Genomic DNA, 26,825 nt, shown 5'->3' on the forward strand with positions numbered 1-26,825 from the left:
GGCAATTCACGTGGAAATTATTATTAGGGGAAGTCGCCACCCAACTTAGGGATTTGGGACCCAAAAGAAACACTGGTCCAAAAAACAGAGAAAGAGTCCTGGAATCAAGATACGAGCTAGGAAGGTGTGAGGCACCTAGCCCGTCCAAGCCGAAACTTGGCCTTTACTTTATAATCGGGATATTTAGGGTTTTGACTTAAATAAAATATAAAACAATAAATTCATGCAAAATTTAATAACTGTCTTCGGGTGTTCAAATCAACAATCTATCCAACCGCAAAAACCTGATCTCACAAACAAAGACACAATTAGTATTATTTTTATTATGAAAAAATACCAATGATTAAAAAATACAGAGTTATTTTACAAAACTTTTGGTTGGTAACCTAGCGACGAGCTGGGCCCCAACTCCCCTTTGAATTGCAACGCCTAAACGATAAAAAATGAAACTACCTAAACCGCTACTAGCGTCATTTCTAACCAAACAATTCCTAAGACGCTTGAAAAAAATAAGAGTATCCTCACCAAGTTCCCCTAGGGCAGAGAAGGCTAGAACACCTAAACCATACCCATGTGCAGCACACTTGTTCGATTATTTGGTACGTTTACGAGAAATCGCACCAGAAATAGCCTTACCAGGAGCGAAGGAACGGACACCATCGCCAGTGAATGGAGAGACACATGTAACATCCGTACAAAAATCTTGCCCATTTTCCCAGTTGAGAACCAGGATATCAGCAGGTTTTAAATCTCTGCCGTCATCTGTCTGAAGATCAAGAGAAACCTCCTTGCGTTCAAGTACATTGGCTTTGTAACAAATGTCAAACACAACATCACGACGAAACTTATACCCAATATATTTAGCACAATGAAGCGCATGATCTCCAAAAATGTACATAGATTTGTTACAACTTGGGCATAAACTAATCTCAACAAACATAGGAATACCAAGGCGATAACAAAGCACAGCTCTAAATTGTCTAGGACCGAGGCACTGATTAAGCCCACTAATGGGTACCGCCAAAAGATATTCTTGTGCATGCTTGACACGATTGCATTGCCACATGATGGAATCTCTTACAGACATATGAAATTGGTCTGGGATCTGCTTCTTAACCGCATCAAAATAAACTACTGCCAGGGAATGCATGGAAGGGGGGGGGGGGGGGGGGAAGTATTATCGGCACAGTAAGTAGACGGTAATCCACATACCTGAGTGAAGGTCTGAAGATCCAACTGATAAGCTGAACCTTTGTCTGTTGAGAATAAATTTCCAAGGATCACTTTCTGCACTGAAGTAGTCTGGCTCTGAGAGGCAAGATAACAATAAGCACGGGTGTCATCCATGGTATAAATGCCAAAACCACCATCCTTAATCGGTAAGGTAGCTAATTTCTTCTGTAGAGGACCAAAACCCGCACCATCCCCAGTAATTAGAAGCCTCAAATACTGATATAGCTAGTCATCAAAGAGATCAGTGGCAGGTTGTAGAGCAGCAGGATTGGTAGTTCGCATAACAAAGTATAGTCTAGACACACTAGTACAATTGCGAAGTAAAAGCATTTCACTTTGAGGGTCCTTGAGTTTTTTGATCGCGTCCATTAGTTGAACAGTTTTGTGCACCCTATTCAACACCATGTCGCTAATGAAGTCCATATCTAAACTCACAAGACCTCCCAAAAGTTTAACACCCTTAGGTCTACCAATATCCGGAGGGAAAACACCATCCATTCTACTCCTGGGATCAAGGGAAGGCCAAAAGACTTCCGTTTTCTTTATATTGAGGTGTAACCCCCTGCCTGGTCCTTCAGTTTCAATTATACGCAAAGCCTTAGCTACCTCTAATGTATCACCAATAATAGTACCATCATCAAGCTACCAGGCGTGCAAATCAAGTTTGTATTGAGAAGCAATGGTCTTCACTAATGGGTGAAGTGTCAATGCAAACAACAAAGGACCGAGGGGATCACCTTGTTGCACACCAAGTGCAGAAGACAAAACATATTGGGCATAATAAAGCTTAGCCGGACGTAAGTAGCAAAATTCTACCCAATGAGAAATACCTGTACAATGAAGGCGGACTTCCTTGATGAGCTGAGATCTGCTCACCATGTTGAAAGCATTAGAAAAGTCAATTAGCAGCATTGCCATTTTGTCCGAATGACCTTGTATTTCTAAAAGGCGATTTACAGCATGTAAAATGCCTTCCCCTCCTACAAGGACACCAACCCCGAATTGGTAATCTCCTAAATAAGAAGTCATGTCCTTTCCGAAAGCAAAAGCAGCTACCTTAGAAACCAATCTACGCCAAACTGTACGAACTGCAATAGGCCGAAGACCTCCTCCCGGCTTAAGCAAAGGTGTCAACGGGGCACTAGCAATGTATTCGCCCAATTCGCTAGGGCATTTTCCAGCCAACCAAAGATTGACAACCCCAGAAAAAGACAAAAAAAATCATCCGCCACAGCTGCCGCCGCTCCACTAAGAACATCCATTAACTGCTGCGCCCGTAGACCATCACGACCACACGACGTACCTTTAGGAAAGCTTTTAATAGCTCCCAAAACTGCTTTAGAATCCACAAAGATGAGATCCTCAGTGATGTCGTCCGTGGGAACCTCAGGGGGGAGGCTAACGGATGTTTGTCTAACAAGTCCAAATAAGTTTTCTTATCAAAAGGAGCGACTCCAGACGAAGACAGAACTCGTATGGCAGCTGCGAAATGCCCTGAATTGATCTTCCTCTGGCAAGCAATAATGTTAGCTACCCCTTGCTGCTTCTCATCAACCTTCTTGTCATCGGATTTCCTAGACCCCCACCGAACCGGCTGTTGTAAAAGCTTGTGTACTAAAGTAAAGCAGCCATTTGGATCATTCCAAACATTAAGTGCATGTAAAATAGCAGCCACCTGTAATCTTTTACGATTACCAGACTTTCTTTGGGCGGAGCTCTTCGGTTGATATAGTAACAAAATGCAAATGGGAAGCAATAGCAGACGTAACCAACCTGATAAGGAGCTCGGACTTGCTAGAATCCGATCAAGTAAAACCTTGAGAGCCCTCGAAAAACCAAGCCGACACTTGTGAGGAATGCAAGTGACAGTAGGAAGTTGACGTTGGAGCACAGCATTAAGCAAATCTGTGGAGAGAATCTCTACTGCACCACTGTCACTCCCACATGAAACAACATCAACCCCGGCACCACTGCCAATCCCACCTGATGCTGAATCAAATACAGCGTTAATCTTTGCTGCACCACTGTCACACCCGCCTGAAATTGCATCAACCCCAGCACCGTCAACACTCCCACCTGAAACTGAACCAGTTACAGCGTTAACACCTTCCACACCACCAACCTGCACCACATCCTGTACATCTTCAGGTTTGTCCAACCATGAATCAAAAAGTCCATTCCTTCCCCATTGAAAGGCCCTGGAATGAAATCATGAGCAGACCCTTCACGCCCCTTGCAATCTTTCGTCCAAGTATGCAGATACAAATACTTGCCGCAAAGCCACATTCACAAGTTGCAAAGAGCCTTCTCCAAGCTACGGTACACAATCAAGTCCCTAGCAATCATTTATCTAACTTGGCTCTTGCTGTCTTCTGAGAATAAATGTTTGTCATGAAGGTGTTTCAAGAAAGACCCTTTGACATGCCCTCTTCCATGAACTCCATCAGGGCATCCATGGAGACTCTTGAAAGGGCAATGACAAACATTGTCGGAGACTGACTACTGAAGAAGAGGAAGAGACCGTGCTTGTCGTGAAGGAGATAGAGGGACGCTGCTGGGAAGGCGTGTGCAGCGATGAACGAGAATAAGTTCGTGTAACTCTCGGCATGCTGGCAAAGTAAATAAAAAAAAAACCTAAAAGAAAAAATAACGAACCCTAATGAGATGCAAAAAGCGGCGATGAAAGTGAAGGAAAATAGTGCAAAAATGGGTAAAACGTGGTATGGAAAACAAAAGGAAAAACAAATCAAAAAGATTGCAGGGCGAATTCATGGTGAAACAGACATTTATAAAAAATGGTCACAAATTATTATTATTATTATAAAACATGAGATACAATTATTATTATTCAAAAATCATTATTATCATCTCAATCTATTAATAAAATTATCCTAGCTATGCAAATATGATGAATTAATCCTAGTTGTGCAAATATGAAGACAACTATTATTAATATTATTACCCAAAACACTATTATTGTAATTAACCAATTAAGACGAAATAGCTAACAGAGAATGATTCATAGTAACGAAAATCCATCAAAGTTGCGTATGCCTAAACCACTAATGCTCATGAGTTCTACACTTCTACTAATGTGCAATGTGCATGGACGAAACAAGAAAGAACAAAGCAAGTAAGGACAAAACAATAATGCTGGTGAGCTTTAAATATGTTGCATCCAAATATTAAACCTTGTTCATTATCATTACGCAATTCTTATTCATTCAACAGTATCGAGAACAAGAAGCTTATGAAAAATGCGCAAACCTGTTATCGCTCCGTGATATTTATAATGTTACTTAGATTAATAAACGAAAGCCAACAATAATGCAGCTGCCGCAAAACCGTATTCGAGACTCCAATTGAATCAAATGACGCCTCTTGTTTCTCTAGTAATTTTCTCTCCTAAAACTTGTTTCTCTTTATTTTTACCGAAATTTCTCTCCTCAATCTTTTTCCAAGCCCCCTTAAACACCAAAACTAGCTCCCTATTTATATTGTTTCTCCGTTAGCCATAACCATAGGATTGATTGACTTTGATCGGACCGCTCATATTAAAAACCTAAATATCATTTTCAAATTAACAAATATTATTTCATATTTTAAAAATTATTTTATTTCATTTACCATAATTGTAGAATATATCACTTAATCTTAGGATTTTGTTAACATGGAAAGACTTGGGAACAAAGATAAACGGGATGTCAACATATTACTTTTGGCTGGCGACTAACTCATTTTGGTTACTCGGTTCCTATATTGGTGTCAACACCTTGAACTTGGACGTCTAGCTCTAGTGGGGTGGTGGACCTCGGGTATTAATGGGTGCATGGTTTATGAAATGAACCTGTTGTCCGTTTGCGGCCAAAAAAAAAAAAACACTTGGCTAAAGTTGGATGGTCTAGTGCTGCAGCGTACATGTGGCTTTTAGTTAGGACTTTTACTATTTGGGTCTCTAACTCCTAACAATCATTTTGGGCTAGCAGGATTATGACACTTATGACCGTTTGGGATAGGATCTCGCGGCATACTTTCGTGACTGTGCAAAATTGGGGTGTCTACATCATGAAGTCCTTGAGCTCAACTACACTTTTCTATCCTAATCTGAGACTTAGCTATAATAGACTAGAAATCAAGATTCATAGTTTTGATCACTAACATTGACAAACATGCTTGATATAGCAACGCATGCGAGGTCGACCGAGCTATGTTCTAACATGGCCTATCAGGCCATTCTACAGAATCTAAAAAGGGAGGTCTGCCAATGTAACTTTCTGTCGCACAAAGATGTAGCGTACAACCTCTCTTGGCCACTTCGTCAGCTGCAAAATTTATCTCACGATATACATGCTAAAATGTCATGTACGCATAATTAGCTTTCACTGCTAACCATCTTTGTCGTAATGGCATAGAGTCAGCGAAGAATGCACACGGATTTTCTCATGGCCAAACTGCTTAGCCCATTCCAATCCGCTAATTAGTTATGGAGCCCAGACTGATGCTCAACGCCCCAAGCACTTCACAACTGCTACTTCTTGCCACTGTACCCGAGCCAGCAGGTCCCGGATTACCTTCTGAGGCCCCATCACAACAAGTTAAAATTTCTTCACATTCTGGTGGCCTCCATAAACACTCCATTGGGATGATAAGCTTCACAGTCCTATGTGCAACTCGAAAATACCGTAGAATTCGCAAATCCTGGCATGTGTTGAACATGTGGCCTGTCATTCTCATTCATTCATAAATAGAAGTATTGACACTGATTCATAATTTTTGAAATGCAAGCCAATGTTTGTTAGTCATGTACTATTTGACAGAAGATATACAGATCAAACATATAGTGATGTTCGTAATTTGTCCCTTTGCCAAATTGTAGATTAAGACTAGGTATGTATATGCCTCTCCTTCAAGTGAATTAGACTGGATAGAGAATCAAAGATGCAATTTCAAACACGTTGTACCTTATGCGAACCTAGAGCATTGCAGGGAAACTATTAAGAGACACTTGTTTTCAATATATTTTAGTTTTGTACATGTTCCATTTCTTTGATTGTAGTTTTAGTTTATAGAAGACATCCTGCATCTCCAGCATTATCGAGACACAATCGTCGGACAATATGAAAAAGATGACTTCATCATATTGCATTTAAAAAGTTATAACCGTTCTACTTATTCAGTGTTGAGCAACATTTAGCAGCAACATTACCCAGTTATTAATCCGAAGTCTCTCATCTTCGCGAAATTCCTCAATTCTCTATTTTAGGACAGGGTTAGCTTCGTCCTCTGCAATCTCCCTTTCCAGACTTTCCAGTGAATCTTTAGTGGGTGTATCACTTTCATACCCAACAACAACAACAGGCTCTTCATCTCTCTACAGAAGCAATGCTATGTTGGCCATTTCAATTATCAAAATATAGAGAAGTATGTCGATAGTCTCCAATCATGCATCTTGTATTGTTCTCCACATGTCTGAAAATCCATCTAATGCCCGGCATAATAGAAGATTTGAGATTGTAATCGACAAGTTCACCATTTACCTTCAAGAATTTAGCCCGCATGTACCTGGCCCATTTCTTGTTGGAATTTTTGTTATTCCACCACAACTTCATCAGCATGGCTTTGTTTACTATCTTCATTCTAGCAATCCCAAGGCCGCCTTCAGATTTTGGACAATACAATACAAGATGCATGATTTGAGCTATGCTGTAAATGCTAGCAATTAGTAACTAGGGATTCTTTGCAGAGAGTACTGTAAATGCATATGTTGATCTCGATTGTAATAAACTGGATCTTTTCTGCGCAACTAGTGTTCTTGTAAGGAATCCAGTTAGAACTGTAATATTGGCTTTGTGAGAACTTTTAATGAATTGAGTTTTTTGAAATAAATGTTTAATGAGGCTAACAAGGTAACTTAATATTTGTAGATAAAACTGTAGATAACTTAATCTCAGGAGAGAATTTAATTTTGCAGGATGTTGCAGCATTGCAGGAAAAAAAACTCGGGAGAACATGCAGAAAATGCATCAATTTTTCAGGATTTAATATAGTTTGAAGGTAGTTACCCTTCTGAAAATTTCTGCAAAACGAGTTTTGCACTCAGATTAAACAATTTTCTTCGGTCAACCAATCAAAATCGAGGGTTTTGTCCACCCACATATTTACTCTTTTATCTTGCAAAATACCACTATATACACGTCACATGTGCGACTCATTTGCGAAATGTCAGTAATATTCCTAGCAAAAAGTAACACTGAATACGCGACTCCAGTGAGATTGATTAAAGACATTGAAAATAATGTGCGACGCCGATCCGAAGGGCTCTTAACTTAATAGCACAGTTTTTGTGTTTCTTATTTGATGGATGTGCGACACATGAACTACGTGTGGCCCAAAGCCGTTTAAGCGAGTAAACACCGGCAGACTCTTAACTTTATAGCACCATATTTGCGCTACTCGAGTGATAGGTGTATGACATATCTGCAACTATTTTTAATGGCCAGATTAAGGAAAATTAATAACTAATGGATATTGTTTCTGGTTCTCATTAGGGATTCTACTGTTTGAAGAAGAAGTAAAAATAATTGAAACAACATCCTATTGAAGTCTCACGAATTGAGATTTCAAATCAGTTACACAAGATACTGTTTTTTAGATTGACATGAATCATCATAACAAATCAATTTTAAACTTTCTTATACCATACAGTTAATCGGCTGCAACACACACTTACTTCTGCCGAACCAACGTGAATGGAAATCCTAAGTAGTCCTTCAACAAACGAACCCCACATAAACGATGTAAATCTGATCAGAACCTTAAAGGACCATGAAGAGTTTTCCATCACGAGCCTAATTAAAACTCTTTTACTGGAAACCCTCTGTCACAAACTTACCGACCAAATCAACACTCTTTCATTACAACAACCATTTATTTTATCGATAAAAAAAGATCAATCGTCCCTGTCCTAGCTATTCATTGAGCTGAATGAAGTGATGCCTGAAAATTGGAAAACTCTGATCTCCAATAACCCAAATCAATCGTGCCTGAAAACTAGATCCCATATCGTTATGCATGTGCGACCCAAAGTCTATTTTTTGTTGGGAGCGAATTAGTCAACAAAAATGGAATGCTATTATGTTAAATTGTGGTATTTTGTATTTCGTTAACTTCTGTTGTGGTACAAAGCGTCATTGGCCCCTTTAGAAACTTAGTCTTTTTCTGCAGGTTTAAACAATGTTAGAGTAGTAGTAAGTCGGCATGGTTTGAAATTCTCGACTTTGCCGAGTGCTTATAGTCGTTGGGGTATTAAATTATGTACCCATACGACAAACGTGACCTATAACATGTTAGTAGTATAAAAATATTACTTTAAGTACAAAGTACAATCCATTGAATGCTCAACATCTATAATTTTCAAAATCAAAACATTAAGTGTGTTGTTAATATAAAAGCACTTTCAACTTCATCTTCAACCATGCATAAAGAATGGAAGATTCAAGTGCACCATTACTAATTATTTGTGGTCTTTGTACACTAAGCAGTTATTTTGCAAATGATTGTACATTTGAAGGCATCAAATATCCCATTGATGGTTATAAGGGGTTCTTATTTCTCATGAAAGCTGCAATAGGAGATGTATATCAACCGTATGCTTCAATATCCACATGCTATGGGTTTTTCTATTAGATAGATGAGCGCCTAACTCCATATGAAGACGAAGTTGCTAAAATCAACCTTCTGCCATGCATAGATCCATGTTGCGACGGTAACATGAAGCTACTTACCTCTTCTAAAAAATTGTGTACCGGAAAAAGATACTATATATGTCCCAAATGTGTTATGATTCAGTTTTTAAGGTTTGTATGCTCTAATTAAGTGTTGAGTGCATCTCAGTGTACTAAAAATGTTACAGTCGGCAGGTTTTAGTTTATATAAAATGACGACTTCTTCATAGTCGTCAAGGTTGATCTATATTACTATAAGTTACATATTTCCAACTTAGTCAGCATAATACAAAATTCTAAGCATGTCGACGGCAGTACAGTCACCATTGTGTTTATCATACTACAATGATGACTAGTAAGTGAAGAACATACAAGAACAATAGCATTTTTTCCTTTTTAGTCGGCAAGGTTTTTTTTCTTCAACATTGACGACTAGTTTTTTAGTCATTGTTGTAATAGTACCACGACCATGCCGACCATCCCAGGCTTTCTTTATTAGTGTTGTCGGGGATACATAGTCGGCTATCAGACAAAACTATAACTTGCCGGCACTGGGGAAAATTCAAACTAATTGTGTCAGACTGTATGGTCGGAAAGGTTGTATGATAATTATGATGCCGACCTATAAGTAAAACACTTAAGTCGGATGGTTCGGAAATACAAAACAATGCCAACATATATAAATTGGAAGGAGTAAACACCAAAAAAACCAAATCCATTTAATTCATTTGTAGTACTCCAAAGTACATTACACAAAATACGAATGCGATTACAAAAATATTCCTTATTTCCTAAGCACAATCACCCATCGCTCAAATCTATTGGAGAGAGTTCATTCAAATCTATTAAACCTCCTTGACTAAAATCTATGAGACCTTTGATAGACTCATGTAAAGCATTCCAAAGGTTCATGTTGTCCTCATAAAGTTTCTTCTATTCCTTTATCTTGTTGTTTATGAACTTTTCCCAAAAGCTAAACCTACAAAGAGAAGGTAATGGACATTCCTTGTTTAGTTGTATACCAATAAAATGATTGTTATCCACCAAAGCCATAACAATTCTTTTATACTTGAGTTTCTCCATACAAACTGCATGTTTTGGTGCAAATGCTAGACCACCTCCGTTACTAAAAAAAATGAACTACGCATGACCACGTATCCGCCAATAGATGGCCACAATCCGGCATTCTCATCCAATGCTCCCATTTAATCAGTCAATTTCCCTCCGGTCCTTTAATACTAGTAAGCAATTCCTTGAAAGTCGCTTATTTGCCTTCCATCGAAGATTCTTCTAGCATCATTGAGATATAAAACTCCATGTCTTTTTCTAGTCGGGCAACCATCTTCTTTCTTATATATTGACATAAGGTGAGATTCTCCTCAATCGCTCCACCTAGGTGTCCCAATTGTTGGGAGGCAACGTGAAACCCATAGTTTCCATACTTTGGTACGTCGTCGGTACCAGTAACGAACTCTCGAATTATTTGAGGGATATGTACGAGATACTCATCCAATAATAGTTTTACTACCTTCCTCAGACGACCTCTTTTCTTCACAACATCTCCTTAAATTGCTTGACTCTCATTAGGAGGTGTAATCTTTAAGTTCACTTGTTGATCCGTTGGTGTGGGTGTTTCCGTCCTCGGTCGACCCCTTTCTTTTACAATAATAAGTGGAGTGTTGTTTGGATTCAAGTTTGAAACCGTTGGTGTAGTTGTTTCTTTCCTCGGACGACCTCTTTTCTTTCTAGCTGGCTCCTCTTTGTATTCCGCCTCGGTATAATCATGTCCGGATGGATTGTATGTTTTACTCAAATACTCTTTCAATTGTTCCGTTTCTTCTTCCCTTGTCTTTATGGTAGGTGGTCTACCCGTTGGATCTTGTTTCAAGGGTTCTTGAAGTTCTTCCATAAAAGGATAAACAATCGACATCAACTTGTTCTTCATAGTTTGTTTTTCCAACCTATTCAATGTGGGGTACTTGTCGAGGATTATTATCTCAAGTTCCATGTCGCTAAACTCTTCAACGGGAGCTTCTCTTGGAGCCGGGATGAAAAATAACTGTTTGCAATAAGGATCAGTATCTTCAATCGGAATCATAGTTTTATACCTACTAAGCATATGACGACTTGGAAGTCCGATAGTCTTCATTATCATACAATTACAAGGAGTGCTTGGGTCGTCATACTTTTGATACAACTTGAGATGTTTCATCATAAAATGTATTGCCCAATGAGAGACATTGCAATGTATATCAAAAAGCAACCAATCATCCTCCCTGTATCACTTTAACTTCTTGTGCCTACTTTCTTTGAATTGCTTTCTTATCTTGTTGATATCATTATTAGTGTACTCATGGATAGCATGTTGCACCGTCACAATCCTATTTTGATTCGTGAAAAGTAGACCTTTTAGTCTCCCATGAGCTTTCTCTACCATACTTGTGGACTCAAGTTTGAAATGTTTATAGTCGTAAGTAAAAGCATACACAAACCTCTCTTTGTGTGCCATCAACCATTGTCTCTTCCAATATGCCTCTACTTTGGGGTAATTAGTGCCCCAACCATCCTCGAACTCCTTAAAATTTCTCTCATATCTTGCCACACTCATCTAACAAACCAATTTATCCCACGCTTTCATGAATTACCCAAATTTAATCTCACTTTCTTTCCATTCTTCGTATTCTTTCTTTTTCTCTTCATCTCTCTCCTCTTTAGTTAGTTTACTAAGACGTTCATCTTCTTCTTTTTCACGTTTACTACTTTTCTTTGCCTTTGGATTTTGGATATGATTCCTGAAATTCTTTCTAGGATTGCATTGTATGTTCCACGTGCAAAGAAAATTTTGTTCCTTGGGAAAAACTATCCTCACGACGTTCATTATTGCTTGCTCATTATCGGTCACTACAACCCCGGGAGTCTCATTTTCGTGGTAGAGAAGCTTCAAAGTTTCCAACTCCCAAATATAGCTCCCATCCTTCTCACGATCCATAAAACTCCATGCCACTGTGAATGATTGCTTGTTCGAGATTTGTCCTACAATGTTCAAAAAAGGCATGTTGTACCTATTCGTCTTGTAAGTACAATCCATGAACAAAATTTGGTAAAAGCACCGGGCCGATTGAATCATATCGGGATGTGCAAGAAAAATACGATCCACCCTCACCTCCAATGACTCATGGTGTCTCACCTTGTATTTTTATTTGTAGGCCAACCATTGTGATTCTTCCATTACCTTTCTTCCATCCCATCCAATTCTTTTGATAGTTTCTTTGGCCGCATAAATTGTAGACAATGAAGAAAGGTTATTCTTGTTATCCCTCTTAAAATTACTAAGGAGCTTACTTGGTATAATTCCCCAACTTGCTCTTACTTGTTCGAACTCGTTCTGTTTCAACTTGGCAACTTGGGGGTGTCTAACAAGACTTTCCGGATCTTTATGGTTATGCCAAATAATAACAATTCTATTCATTCTCCACATGTTATTCGTGTGTTCGTTCCTCCAAAAAATAATCTTGAATGGCATCCACACTTCTTTGACTTCATCTTGTACACCTTATTCGTCTTCTTAGCATACACATAATCCTTTCTCTTATGACTCATGTCCAACCCACTACACTCACAATTCAAACCGCAAAGGTTTTTGTTGGGTGTTTTTTACTAGAACGCACATCTTCTCTTTTACTTTCTCAACAACCCAATTGATTGCTTCTTCTTTTTCCAACCAAAAATTTACATCTCAAAAGGTTATTTTCATTCATAACAGTTTCATTTCTTTAGTTCGTCAAGAGAAGATATTATTCTAAGAAATTTGGTGAAATCATTGATTCCGCATAGATGGACGAAAGAAGTAACGAACCTAGAAAAATTCAAGAACAGATCCAACAGAAGAACAATTACCGAAGCAAGGTAGATGTTAAAACACAAAGCTAACAAATGGAAGCAGTAAGAATCATCAAAGCAACAGAGGGAAGAAGGAGTATACAGTGTACCTCAATAACAAAAACGGCTATCAATGATTTTCATGCAGGAATAACAGGAAAAATACACAAACGTGATTTCGAAGGAAGAAAAATCAGGACGGTGGAAAAACTATCTCCCTTGAAGGAATGGAAAAAGCAGAAGATAACATTCGTAGCAGATGAGATACCAGAAGAAAATTTAAGGCGAGCAGAACCCCTGGTGGTTACGGTAACTGCAGAGCGAAAAGAAAGAAATGAAAGAACGAAAGCATCTGAAGAATGAGCGATAAATAGAACCTTGGTAGACACGGGTAGCTCGATGGATATCTTATTTTATCGCGCATTCAAGGGTATGGGATATAAAGATTCGGATATGACGCTCTCAACATACAACATTCATGATTTTAATAAAACGACAACAAAACCAAAAGGCAAGATAACCATGCGAATACTTTTGGGAGAAATAGAAACGAAGATAACTCTATGCGTAGTTGATGTAGAATCACCATACAATATGCTATTGGGATGACCATGGGTGCATGCGATAAAAGGAGTAGCGTCAACTCTTCATCAATGCGTGTGTTTCCTAATACCAAGTGTAATAGGCGAAATCAAAGGAGATATTAGGAGTGTGAAAGTCTACAGTCAAATAGATGTAAATAATTATGAAGGACGCGCAAAGAAGCGAAAGGATAAGTGGAGAAAATCAAGAGAATTAAAGAAGGAATAAGAAATAAGAATATACATGGAATACCAAGCGAAATTCCAGAGAAAGAAGGCGAACCGATGCACAAAATAAAAGAACCATCTCCGTTAGGAGAACCAAAGGCGAATTTCACTGCAGTAGAACCAACAAAAGACATCAACGTGGGGACAAAGGAAGAACCAAAGATATTAAATATTGGAATAAAGATGGATAAAGAAGAAGAATAAAGAACAATCAATCTCCTTCGGTAATATAAAGACGTCTTCGCATGGAGCATGGAAGAAATGCCAGGCATAGATCCTAGTGTCGCATGTCACAAGTTAGTAATCAATAAGAACGCAAGACCATTCAAATAGAGGATAAGGAAGATAGCAACAAAATATCATCCTAAAATAGAGGCATAGTTGCAGAAAATGTTGGATGCAGGAATAATCAGACCAGCAAATTACCCGGAATGGATAGCAAACATAATGGTAGTACCAAAGAAAAATAAAGGAATACGGATCTGCATCGACTTCAGTGACCTGAATAAAGCGTGCCCAAAGGACAACTTTCCACTTCTAGATATACTGCAAATGGTAGAAGCAGCATCAGGGAACGAAAGATTATCACTAATGGACGGATATTCGGGGTACAATCAGATTCCATTGGCGGAAGAAGATCAAGAACACACGGCTTTCTTCGTTCCAAGAGGATTATATTGTTATAATCGAATGCCCTTTGGTATAAAAAATACAGGTGCAACATATTAAATAATGGTAGAAAATTTGTTCGTGAAATGGGTTCATGCGACATTAGAAGTATATGTGGATGACATGCTGGTGAAAATCAAAAAGGCGAAAGACCATGTTGAAAACTTGAGAGAGATATTTGAACAGATGTGGCAATATAAGATGAAGATACACCCAGCAAAATGTATCTTTGGAGTAACATCAGGGAAATTTTTAGGTTACATTGTATCAAAGAAAGGAATAGAAGTCGATCCTGAAAAGGTGCAAGCGGTTCGTGATATGCCATATCTCGCAACTGTGAAAGACGTGCAGAAGTTAAATGGACTACTAGCCTCATTAGGGCGGTTCATTTCGCGCTCGTCAGACAAGTGCAAACACTTTTTCAACATCTTAAATAAAGGGACCAAATTTGAATGGACAGAAGAGTGTGAGAAAGCACTGCAAAGAATTAATAACAATTTAATGAATTTATCTATTTTGCAGAAAGCAGAGCCAGGAGAAGATTTATTAATATACTTAGCGTCAACATCGCACACATTAAGTGTTGTATTGCTTCTCTTGGATCAAGGAGTTGAAAAGCCAATATACTGCATAAGCAAAACTTACACTGCCACATAGAAAAATTACTCAAAGATTGAGAAGCTTATCCTTGCATTAGACGATGCAACACAAAATCTCTGAATTTACTTTCAAGCCCACAAGATTAAAGTACTGACAAAAGTGCCAATTGAATCAGTAATGAAGAATTCGAAAAGATCGAGAAGAATAGAAAGATGGAATGCACAAGTAAGCCACTTTGGGATCAAGTATGAAATACTATCTTCACCAAAATCACAAGTTATCGCTGATTTCTTGGCAGAATTTCCATTAGAAGAAGACGAAAATGTAGAAGAGATGATGGATATAAATGAAGAACAAGGAAATCCTAAAGACTTGTTAACAGATCGTAACTCAAATAGATGGGAGATACTAGTGGATGGATCATAAAAATGGAGAAGGAAACGGAATTGGAATAGTATTCATTTCACCAAAAGGAGCAAGAATGACTTACTCATTTAGGCTGGAGTTTGCATCCACCAATAATGAAACCGAATACGAAGCAGTGGTGCACGCATTAAAACTAGCAATTGAAATTAAGATAGAAGACGCTAGAATAACCATTGATTCACAATTGGTAATACGTCAAATAAAAGGAGTGTATAGTACAAATGAGCCATCTTTACAGAAGTACAAGAAGCTCGTTGAAGAGCTATCAGCAAAAATTCCAAGCATAAGTTGGAGGCACATATGTAGGAAAGATAACCGATTCGCAGACGCACTGGCTTTCATTTCTTCTATGTTAATAGATCCATCCGCAAGGTATATAAAGATACAGACGCTCTCTTCACCGTCAATCAAAAAAGAAGAAGTATATGACGCAAACGTAATGATAGTGGATGACGCAAAAGAGGAGCATGCGGGTAAAGACGCAGATTGGAGAGCCCAACTCCATCTATATTTGGAAAAAAGGAGAATTCCCAAGGAACAAATTGGAGGCTCATAAGTTAAAAAGTCGAGAGACAAATTATGAACTAAGAGAAGGCGTACCCTATCGAAGGTCCTTCCTTGGACCATCACTCAGATGTTTAACGCGAAAGGAAGGAATGGAAATCTTAAAGGCAATATACTATGGAGAAGCAGGGAACCATAGTGGTGGAAGACCCTTAGCCCACAAAATAAAGATGCAAGGGTACTACTGGCCTTACATGCATGAGGATGCGAAAGAGGTATCAAGATGGTGCGAAGAATGCCAATGTCACGGGAAAAGGATACATGCACCAGGAGCAGCGCTAAACTCATCAACAAGTGTGTGGCCATTTGCAAAATGGGGCCTAGACATTGTAGGTCCATTCACACCAGGAATGGGGCAGAGGAGATATCTAATAGTTGCAACAAACTACTTTACAAAGTGGGAAGAGGTGAAAGCAATCCAACATATTCGAGATCGAGATGTCTTCACTTTCATATTTGAAAATATCATTTCCAGATTTGGAATCCCTGTACAATTAGTCTCTGATAATGGAAAGCAATTTGAGGGCGAAAACATAGAAATGCTACTTAACGCGTTCAAGATACAAAGTGGAAAATCAACTCCTTTATATCCGCAGAGTAATGGGCAGGCTGAGGCAACTAATAAAATAATTGCAGATATATTGAAGAAAAAGCTTGAAGGACACAATAAAGGATGGTGCGAACAAGTATATAACGTAGTATGGGCGTACAGAACAACGCGGAGAGAAGCTACAAGAATGTCACCCTTCTTTTTAACATACGGAGTCGAAGTGGTGCTACCAACTGAAGTCATCATTCCCACAACAAAGAAAGAAACATGGGAAAAGAACTTAAACCCAGATTTAATCTTGGCAAAGCTTGATGATTTAGAAGAAAATATAGAAGTTGTCCTACAACATATGGAGAATTACCACAAGAGACTAGCCAGAGAGTATAAAAAACGTGTCAAAGAAAGAGAATTCCAACCAGGAGAACTAGTTTTAAGAGAAATACCACCTTATCAGAGAGGACGAGATGGAAAACTATAGAAGACATGGGATGCACCTTATATAATCAAAAGAGTTGTTGGAAATGGAGCATATGAATTAATGGATCCTGAAGGGAGTAACACAGGGCGAAGACTTGAACACCCTTGGAATAGAACTTATTTAAAGAAGTACTATCCATAAGTCATGCACAAAAGATGAAAATACTTAAAGAGTGAAATTAATGATGCACAAAGAAGGACAGAGTTGAATGAGTCGTGTGGTCTTTGGTTCTAATTAGATACTATATCAGCGAATAAAAGAAGAAAGAAGACATCAGAATTGTCCCAATCAAGCGTATAAATGAAAATGAAAAATTCTTCTTCTTTACATGTATTACATATGAGAAAAAGGCAAAAATAAGACCTTAACAAAAGGCATCAGAAGTAAAACCTCAAACTATGGAGGTCAGGCATCCAATTGTGGCGTGCACCCTAGTTCACATAATAGCAAGAAGCAAAATAAGACCTAACGCACAATTGGGGAAAACCATAATTAGCATGACTCAGGTGAAAGCTACACCGACCCTGGAGCCTGAGTCATGGAGATTTGGGGTGAAATAAAATCCCATCCAGTAGAGCGCCTTAGTCGAAAGACTAAAGTAATAAGCTCTCTACTAAGGAGTGCAGAAACTCGATCCGGGCGCCGAGGTACACGGTTGAGTCAAGAGTGCCCGGGGCGTATGGAGCGCACCTGGCCGCTCTTGACAAGTCTTGATTATGATGCACTCGGTCCTCAAGAAAACCCACTTAGGGTGCGGTCTCTTAACCAAAATCCATATCGGCGGAGGGATAAGAGGCCGCGAAAACAACTGATTGTTGCATCACTAGATGGGAAGAGCTCACCCTAACCCGATAGGGGTAAGCTTTCTTGAAGGGGCATTCAGGGGGAATATAAGGACGGCACCCTCCATTAGGGAGCTGAATTATGCCAAAAATGTTAATATCATGAGGCTTTTACTCACGGGAGTAATAAGGCTCGTCGTATTAACGGATAAATACATCCCGCAGAGGCAAAAATACAAGAAGTGATAAGGCAAGATCAATGGGTCGTTACTCGAAAGGGTAATGACCGCCTGCGATTTTGCCGCATAAAAATATTTTAAGAAAAAAATAAGGGAGAGGATGATAAGACCTCTAACTAGGGGGCTCAGTAAAACCTCAATATAAAACCTAAGATTATTTAAAAATATAACAATTTCTATTTTGCAGGGAAGAAAATCACAAAGAAGCAATGAAAGATAGAAAAATACTTAAAGATTCATTAACGCACAAATATAACCGCATGATGAGGGGATAAGTAATATCTCTAACAAGCAGAATAATAGAGGCAAGTATGGGAATTAACATAAGAAAGGTATTATCCTTCAAAAATACATATCTAAAACTCCATGATAAACCGCACAGAAGATTAGAGGAAAAGAAAAGAAAAGCTAAGCATTATTAGAAGGCGCGTCTTGATTTAGTGCAGATACTTCAACATCAACCTCGCTGTTGGGTTTAACATCAGAGCTTGGATCTTTGGAAAGACCACCACCAAATCCATCCTTTTCAGGATGATCCTCTTGAAGGAGGGCTTCTTCGTCTTCATCATCATCGCTCACATAATCATAGTCTCTATCGGGCTCAGGAAGCATCTCATCCGCATCCATGTCAAGAGGTTCCGCATCCAACTAGAGGAAGTGAGTTGTCAACACAAACTCGATTTGCGAGAATTTGAGCCTTAACATGAGCTTCTCGAGCGGCACTCTTATTAGTGTTCTCTATGGAAACCTCCATTAAGTTTCCAAGATACAAACACCTCATATTCGCTCTGTCTCGAGAAGAGGTAAGTGCTATTGAGAGTATCGTGCGCTCTCTATTAGCCTTGGCCAGATCAGATCTCAACTTGGATATGGAAAATTGATGCGATCTCTCAGATTCTGTAAAAAAGATATCTTATTACTAATAGAGCAACGATTTCGCAGCCACAAGATATGACATAAAGTAAACAGAGGCAGTCAGCTCAACGTGACTACCTTCCCTCTGAGAAATGAGATATTGAGATAAAGCGAGACCACTACTTTTCATATTTTTCATAACCTCATCAAAATCATCACCAATTAAACCTTGAAGACGAGATCGAATCTTATTTTCATCTTGAGAGAGAGAATACTTTTCCTTCACAAGGATATCATGAGACCCCTTTAGTTGCTTATGCTCTTCTCGAAGTTTATTCATCTTCACAGTCAAATTTATCTTGCTCTGAATGATCTTCTCATTCTCCAAAGTTACTTTCTTCATAGACTCATCATGTTGATTCCTCAACGTGCGAAGGGATTCCTCTTGATCATCACAAACCTTCTGGAGAATAAGATATTGACACGTAAACATCACCTCTTTCTTTAAGATAGACCGCTTCTCTGCGGCCAAGACCAGATTCTCGTCTGATAAAGTTTGGTATCTTAAATCAGCGCTATACAACATTCCAGAAAGATGGGATACTCGGGAGTCCAGAAATTCATTGTGATTAACTAAACAAAGATTCTCATTTTTTAGGTTCTCAATAAGCGAATATGAATGATTATTAATTAACTGATCTATTTGATTCTCCAATTTCTCATTGTCCACACGAGCATCTTCAGCGGAATATTGATAGCTAAATCTCTCCATAACACACTTCTGATTTAAGTCCTAACATACGCACGAAGAAACTCAAGACATGAATACAAGAAAAAGTTTCTTTTAAGTGATTGACAAAATAAAGATAAACATACCTATAAGTTCTTGATTCTTAGTGCGAAGATTTTCGGACGCAAGAGATTCAGCTTGAAGAGCCGCCTTCGACTTAGCATTTTGACGGTGAAGTTCTTGGATGGTGTTGCTAGACTCAGAAAACCCCTCAGCTTGGAATAAGCGACGACGAGAATCCTAAAATAGGAAATAATTTAGATGTAAATATGAAAGCGTGATCAATTAAAACAGAAAGAAAGTTACAAGCAAAAGAATATTTACCAGAAGATCAAAATCAAGGTTAACACTTGAATCCAGTTGTGAGAAGATTTTGCTCCTAGCAGACTTATCTGGAGGAGAGTCACCTAATATCTTGACAAGAGCATCACAAATGCGAACTTGGGAAGGATCATTAACAGATGAGCGAGCGACGTTAATGATTTTCAGAAGAGGCTTGGTATTGGAAGGGGAAGAAGAGACCACGGAATAAGAAGGAGCGGTCATTAAAACATCTGCAGAGGAATTGGTAGCAGTACCCTCCGAAACAAGTGCGGCTGTATCTTCCATTGATGCGGTATAATACGCTGAGGCAGGAAAATTCACAAATGTGGAAACGGTGGAATCCACTATTGGTGCGGTCACATTCTCAGAAGAAGAAACACCCGCATGATCATCTAAAGTAGCTTCCTTAGGAGCGGAGATTTCCTTCGAAGGCGCAGAATCATCCAAAGAAGCTGAGGCAACGAAGACTTGTAAGGGAGCGTAAACATTGACATTAGGAGAAACCTCAGTACCCTTATTCTTATAGTTGAATTCCGACATGACAAGAGAAGTATTGATCGTGGGGGCTCAACGAACTTTAATAACCTTTTTCTTCTTCTCGCCGTCAATCTCGCTCTCAGTATCCTACGAAGAACAACACAGATAAGAAACAGAGGCAACAATATTGTTTTAAAGAAAAGAGAGTATTTCTTACTACTTTGTTATGTGAAGGCTTCCTCTTGCGAGACTCATCATCTTTGAAACTCGAAGAATATTTAGGATTTGGAACTGCAATACGAATATTACCAGAAGAAGAATTCTTGCCGCAACAAAACCAGCATGGGAATATGAAGAACAGTAGCAGAACAATAACAACACAGTAGAAAATCAACAATAGCAAAGTGAAAATTCAAGGGAAAGAAAGACAAAATAGTATTCAAAGCAGAATATACTAACCTCGAATGAGAATCCATAAAGCTCAGAGAAGAACAACATTGGGTAAATCTTTATGAAAAAAGAACGAAGACCTCGAGAAGATAAAGATCAAATAATTGCATAGAAGATGAAGGTTGAATAAACAAAGGAAAAGATTATCTCACCTCACTCCAGTTATTAAATATGTAAAAGAAATAACCGGTTAACTCAAGACGTGACGGTTAAAAGGGGAAAGAGTCAATACGTGTAGATGGTTAAGCCCAAATTACGGAAACATGTCAGTTAAGAAGAATGTGAAGAGGCGAACGGGTGTGGCAGAATAACAAATTGGAATTTCTCATACCTCCCTCTCTACCAAAAGAACGATATGAGAAGAGGCAAAATGTGGATACAAAATACCACACACTCGTCTTATGTGCGAAGTAACTCCATAAGTAGTAAGCGCACATGACCGCATACGATATATCCAAGATGACGAACCAGATGATGTCACCAGATCACGAGAAAGGCATGAAGATCTATGCGACAACAAATAAATCATGCGGCAATGATGAACTCCTATGCGACATTGACGCACGTCAGATCCGAAATTAGGGGCTTTATTAGCTGTCCTTCACTATGTAAACTCCTATATAAGGAGCAGAGCGCCTTTGTAAAGAGGAGAGACCTTTTTAGAGAGATTAAACAAGATATTTAGGAGAGAGAAAGATTATTTGCTTCCCAAGTTAGGGTTTTCTCATATCTTTGTATTTGTTCTAAGATTTTAATAAAGGTTCTTGAGATTCTTATGATGATTTTTTAGATTGTTTTATAGATTTTACTAAGGGTGTAGTTGTGAGATTTCTCGCAACTACAAGCTTTTAATCCTAATTTGAAAGCACAAGGTTTCTATACCAGTAAGAGCACTTTCACTTCACATTCCTTCCCTTTATATTTTTTCTTCTTTTATATTTGCCGACTACGTCTATGGTGAAATTACTTATATGTGAGATTGGGAAGGAATGGAGAGAGTTGGGTTTGAAGTGGTGACTTTAGATGTTCGAAAGTGGATATCAACTCATTTGAATCGCTAGCATTGCCTTAATTGCAGGTAGTCTATGTAACCGGGTTGTTTATTTTTTTTTCTTGCCTCAAGTCAGAGTGAGTCAGGTACAAAATGACACCCGACTCAAATAGCTCCAAGTAAGATTATGTGCGGTCAGACTACGGATCAGACATCAGAAAAAAAACACACTAACTGACTAGGCATGGGAACTATTTGAGTAAATCTGGCTCACTTATTTAGTTGACATGTTCTTTCATTCTGAAATGTGATTAATGTATGTTAAAGAAGAAATTGAGTTAGTCGTCATTGATAAAGCTGGTAAAATGGACTTGTTGAGTTCATCATTTTTCCCTGCTGTGTTAAGAGTTCTTGAATCTAATATCCCAATTCTAGGTACCACACGCATCCCCAAGTTTGGACGGGACATGCCCAAAGGTAATGAAGTTTCGTAAGATTTGTGGAAATTATAAGGAACCTTCAAGTTGACACCTTAAGAAAATTGTGTATGTCATGCTTTTATGTAGTTGCATCAATGAGGAATCATCGAGGGGCTAAGATATTCACAATCAACACAAGGAACATAGAATATGTGAAAAACATATCCAGACTCACCTTGTAGATGTTATACGGAGAACCTAATTATGTACGACGCATGCCATGCCATGCCGTCTTTTGGATTCATGAAATACACTCCACTCTTTTGTCTTCAATTTCTGAGGCGTCTCATCTTTGTTTTGTATTGTCAGAATACTCAATTTTTTTTATAGGAATAATAAAATTCTACGCGTGAAAAATCATTTTATTCTATTAGAATATGGTGAATTGGGAGCATTATAATTTTTTTGAGCACATTGGCAAGGACAGGACAGTCGTGAACTCCGTTTCTCATGTTCGGCAGTTTTTAACACCTCATTTGCTAAACCGAAGAATGATGTAACCATATCCTCCATTTCGGTTGTTTGAACATTGATACCCTAAAACAGCAAGCACAAGCGGCAAAGTATCTCAAAAACAAATGGGTAATAGGGGTACAAGTTTTCAAATGTACTGGATTTTGTTACATTATTATCATTTGAAATCCACCCTTGGGCTCCGTCATGTGAGTGAATAATGTCACTTTAAGCATGTGAGAATAAGCATGTTAATCCAACCTCTATATAAGTATGCACACTGGTTTGATACTACTAGCATTCTATCAGTTTTCTACCCCTAAGCAAAAGAAGTTGTACATTTGGTACGTTGGTATCTTTATAGCTGTAGTTACAATACAAAGAAGTTTTCTATTTCAAAATTAGATCAACCATTAGCCAATACAACTAAACTTAAGCAATAAGACTGGAGTAGGCAACCATGTGACAACTACTTTTATATGTTGTACAAGCAGGAGTGGTTAGTGCACAAGCTTTTGGGTTTTGATCCATTCAGCTATATATTTGAAAGACTAGTAAAGAAAAAAAAAACCCTCAACTTCCTCAAATTTTCATAAAGATTGTTCTGGTCCTTTTTAGCTTCGCTAGTTCGCGGGTCAAGAGAAAATGAACTTGTGTCATTTTCCACAAGGGAAAGGTTGAGCTCCCCTCAACCAGCGGTACCATAAATCACACTAGATGAAGTAAACCCGTATCTTTTCTTGATTTCATAAATTGAACCGTTGTTTTCATCTTTTCTGACCCACTTTTCCCTACTTCATTCTCTATTTTAGCATGAGTCTTTCATTTTTAACCATTTTTTTTGTTTCAGTTTGCCTGTAATTTCAGTAAGAAAATAAGGTTGATACTTGATGGTAAATATGGTTGATAGTGTTATAAAGGAAATGGTTCATACTGTCATTGTTGTCGAAAGATTCATAAACTGAAGTCATTACCAGTGCAAGTTCCCAAAAAAATATATTCATGGATTGAAATCTACTTACCAATTTTTGATTATTTAGTCCAGGAATCATATTATGCACGCCCCCTTGGGCTTCTCCAATATCAGTATCATCTTTACAGAAAGTAACCAACATATACAATCAGTCAATGGGATGTTCTTCTGGTTGCGATCAAGTTAAACATTGATAGACCTATACTTAGCTCAGTACTATTGTTATCCACGACCACATGATCTATGCTCTCAGTATATAAAGGAAATGATCTCAACACTATAAATGAAGTCACATTTTGTTGCAAGGTTAACACCTTTCTTACATAAGTAATCACTGTTATTCATTATAGTACTTAACTAGTGGCATTATAATTGATTGAAAATTTGAAATGTTTAGATCGAGGAAAACAAAATATTGGCTATTACTCTACTGAACCCAAAGTTTGATTCCCTTTCTCTTTTTGGTAAGTCTTGTAAACTAGGGTAGGAAAGTCATGATGATAAAACAAGTGAAGTTGCGTGTTCCTGAGATAAAATTTAATTCAAAGCAACTTTTTAAGACACCAGCTGCAGAGTACAACAGAGAGGGAAATAAACATATAGAGAGATATTTTGATTTTGCTTACGGTGTTTGTTGTAGTACGGAGACCATCTCCCTTGTCGTTGATGTAAACAACTGCCATTGATGTATGTCTGTTTTGACATTACATAATTAGTATTTTATGAAGGGCGAAATATGCCATTAAAGAATTAGTGTTTTATGAAGGATGAAATATGCCCTAAATATATTAACCTTTTTCCTCAAAAAAAAAATAAAAAAAATAAAAAAATGCCCTAAATAGATCTTCTAACGGTACTGATTGAGGATGAATAAACAACAACATAATGTTGTAGATCGATCGAGATCCAAAGTTAGAAAATCGTATACACTCTTTTGTATAACAACTTATGAAGAAACTAGTCTGATATCTAAGCTTGTGAATATATAAACATATCTTCTTCTTTTTTTCCAGAGAAAAGAACCCAAAAATTAAAAGGTTTAGTCCTATTTGTTACATACAAAACTACGATGCAACTTTTTAAATGAGAGCGAAAATCATGAGGTAGCAGGTTTTCAGAAAATAAAAAATAACTAGCTTAGGTAACCAACAATTTATAGATCTAAGATGATCAATAGTAGCTTCTTCTGATGGTCTTATATATGCACAAAGAAAAAGCAACAACGATTTGCTTGTAAATTAAGCAGGTTTGAAATATATTTAGTATCCATATTTTATAAACTTAAGATCATCATCAATACCAAATCACAAAGATAAACAAGATATTTGAAAAACTTAAGTTCATAAAACACAACAAAAAAATCTTTATATTAAGAACAAAAATTAGAGATTACATACCTTATTTTTCTTTAAAAGAGAGGAGATGAAAGTTATAGCCAATTCTTAAACTCCACTGTTAAAACTTAGCTTCTTCTTCATCATCATGTTTCATATAAAGATATTGATACGGAGAAGCAGAAGATATTATTAACACAAAAAGCAAATAAGTGAGAGAAATATGAAACAACAAAAAACCTTTCTTACATATGTAATATTTTGCACATAATAAGCGCTATAATTAGTAATTCCACCAACAAAGAGAACCAGAACCCTTGGAGAAAGGAATGCTTCCAATAGAACCAATTGATATCAAAATAAGGGAGAGTCATCTTGCTAGTATATAATGCAACACAAAAAGAAAAAGAAAAAAAAACAGTGAAGGTAGTTTGCAACCTCATCCCCTGAAGAACTAGACTTGTGAGACTCTATGCTTTTTGGTGGAACTTGAACCAAAAGTTAGACCTTTGGAGGAGGGAATGCGTCGAAAGTCATACTAGACTGATTGAACATCGACGATTGTGAAAATGCGGGGGTCTAACAACCACACCCAACAATTCGTTTGGAAATCTGAGAGGACTTACTCCAATACACTTTCTAGAGAATCAACTAGACAGTCAGACTCAATCTAGATTAAAGTATATCAAAGAGTTTAATATCTCTAACTCTTAATTCAATCCGCAATCAACAAATAGAAATCTGCGAGCCCGATTTAATAAGATGAGTAACTTGAACGGTACCAAAGACCAATGTTCAAGTTTCAATCAATGTAAATCAACAACCAAAGGTTGGATACTCTAATTTATTGATCTTAACGCACAGCCTGAGATATTTCAATTATATAACAAAATATAATGCGGAAAAGAAATAACACAAACACCAGAATTTTGTTAACGAGGAAACCGCAAATGCAGAAAAAACCCCGGGACCTAGTCCAGATTGAACACCACACTGTATTAAGCCGCTACAGACACTAGCCTACTACCAATTAACTTCGGACTAGACTGTAGTTGAACCCTAATCAATCTCACACTGATTCAAGGTACGGTTGCGCTCCTTACGTCCCTGATCCCAGCAGGATACTACGCACTTGATTCCCTTATATGATCTCACACACAATTAAAAGTTGCTACGACCCAAAGTCGAAGACTTGATATACAAATCTGTCTCACACAGAAAAGTCTGTAGGATTGAATAAATCTGTCTCCCACAGAAATACCCAAGAGTTTTTGTTCCGTCTTTTGATAAATCAAGGTGAACATGAACCAATTGATAAACCAGATTTATATTCCCTAAGAACAACCTAGTATTATCAATCACCTCACAATAAACTTAATCGACTAGCGAAATAAGTTATTGTGGAATCACAAACGATGAGACGAAGTTTCTTTGTGATTACTTTTCTATCTTGCCTATCGGAGATATAAAATCTCGAGCCAATTATTTTAATTGCACTCAACACGATAATAGAAACAGTAAGATCAGATCATGTAACTACAAAGATAATAATTGGGTCTGGCTTCACAATCCCAATGAAGTCTTCAAGTTGTTAACCTACAGAGTCTCGAGAAGAAACCTAAGGTTAAAGGAGAATCGACTCTGGTTATGCAACTTGTTAGAGCATAGCTCGGTCAAACTTGCATGCGTTTCTATCTCAAGCATGTTTGTCAATATTAGTGATCAAAACTATGAGCCTTGATTTCT

The 26,825-nt window shown here is 37.9% G+C and overlaps 1 pseudogene; it reads left to right on the forward strand.

Annotated features, from left to right (window-relative positions):
- LOC113349986 overlaps positions 1-22,501 on the forward strand; it is a 36,899-nt pseudogene extending 14,398 nt beyond the window's left edge.
- Positions 22,502-26,825: the final 4,324 nt, after the last annotated feature.

The sequence above is a fragment of the Papaver somniferum genome, chromosome 1 (genome assembly GCF_003573695.1).
Source record: "Papaver somniferum cultivar HN1 chromosome 1, ASM357369v1, whole genome shotgun sequence".
NCBI classification, from domain to species: Eukaryota; Viridiplantae; Streptophyta; class Magnoliopsida; order Ranunculales; family Papaveraceae; genus Papaver; species Papaver somniferum.